We start from the raw sequence: 1,917 nt of genomic DNA on the forward strand, positions 1-1,917 counted from the left end.
CATGTCGACTACTTTCCAAGTTTCTAAAATCACTTAGATGTTAACTATTTAAGTAAACTTACCTGCTATATCATGGATTTCCACTGTATAACTTCACATGCGTTCTGCTGCGTTCTCGAACTCCAGCACAATGGCCAAGTCACATGCATCCTTCAAACTAATTAGGCCTCAACTCTGAATGCGTCCTGCAAGAAAATAAAATCAACGGGAGCGCGATGTATTAAATTCAATTTATTAGAAAATACATTTTTTTTTTTTTTTTTTTTAGACAAAGGCCCTCTTATGGTCTACTTAGAATGCACCCCTGATGCTGACAAAAAAAAACGAAGTACAAACTGTTAAAAAACTTTAACTTTATTATTAAAGAGATGACAGGATGTTTGTGTCCATTGCATGTCATTTCTATACATCTGTGCTATACAATGGACAGGATTTACAGACAGAGGTCTTCCGGTAGCATCTTCTCTTGGCACGCCCTGATGAGAACTTGTGATTGGAAACAAAGACAGGGGAGCCTGCTTGGAGGGGTTAAAACACTAAAGGGTGCATCTCTAACTCTGCATCTCAAATGGCACCCTATTATGTATGGTGCCATTTAGGACGCATCCAATAGCTTCATTGCCCCCTTCCCTTCATCTGCTCTGCAGATAGGTGAATGAAAGCAAGTCTTGGTAAGCGTCTTCCATGTCGCTTTCAGATCAGTGACAAGGGAAGGGAGGCGAGGAAGCCACCTCTGACTATTGAGATGCACCCGAATACTACAGTATACTCCATCATAGGAGGGTTTTGAAAGGCTAGTTATGTCACCATACAGTTACCATTCCACTTGTAGCTTCTTCAAGGTTTAATGTCGCAGTATGACAAAAGTATTTTCCCAGGTTTGTCTGAGTGGTCAGGAGAGAAAAGTGGCATAAGTTGGGTGCAACACATTTGACAAATCTGTCTTGTACAATTAAGGAATTGAGCTGGTTCAACATGACAGATTCACATGCAGAACAGAGGCCACAGTCTGCAAGGAGAATCAAGAGAAACCCAGCTAAATAATACAAAACACTATTAAAATCCTAACGTCTGTCCGTCTTTTAGCCTTAGGGGCTGTGGGCATTGTTTTTGAATCTCTTTAGAGAGGTGGGTGGGAGCCTGCTGTGTTGGTTCCATAATACAGTTGTTAAACAGCTATAACAGTGTTTATTAACAGTTATAAAACACACGCAGACTTTAAGACACTGGTATGAAAAATAAACAAACGTCAGTAAGAAAAACTAAACAAAATATTCACAGAACATGTAAACAAACCAATCAAATCAAGACATTCTGTTCATTATCAAATGTACAATATGAAATTCACACGGTGATGGTAGCCTATCAGACACCTCAAAGAGGTGAGGGTGAACACAGCTGGATGCTGGAGGCAGAGTACTAAAATGATAGGTTTCTAAAACCACATCTCCCAAGAGGGGACTGTGAAAGAGTGGGAAACGTGGATGTGTGTGTGTGTATGGTGAATTGAGCGTGTGTGTGTGTGTTTGTGTGAGTAATTTGTCAATGACATTGGGGGAGGAGGCAGGGTTTCAAAATGTTCTGTTTGTTTATGTCATAGTGAAATGAATCCCAGTTAGCCCTATTTGTCTTGAGGTGTTAAAATGCAGGGCCAAACGGAATCTGTGAAGTCACCACTACATCATCCTCCTATGGCGTCTCTTCCCAGAGCTCCGACTTATGACCTGAAGACCACTGACGTCATGATTTGACCTAGTTTTTTTCAGAATTCCCAGTTGTCTGTTCAAGACAACTGGGAATTCTGAAAAAAACTAGGTCAAATCATGAAGTCAGTGATCTTCAGGTCGGAAAGTCGGAGCTCTGGAAAGAGGCCCGAGTTCCTGACTTGGAATTCCGAGTTGGATGACCGTTCAAAAC

The sequence above is a fragment of the Salvelinus namaycush genome, chromosome 40 (assembly GCF_016432855.1).
Source record: "Salvelinus namaycush isolate Seneca chromosome 40, SaNama_1.0, whole genome shotgun sequence".
NCBI classification, from domain to species: domain Eukaryota; kingdom Metazoa; phylum Chordata; class Actinopteri; order Salmoniformes; family Salmonidae; genus Salvelinus; species Salvelinus namaycush.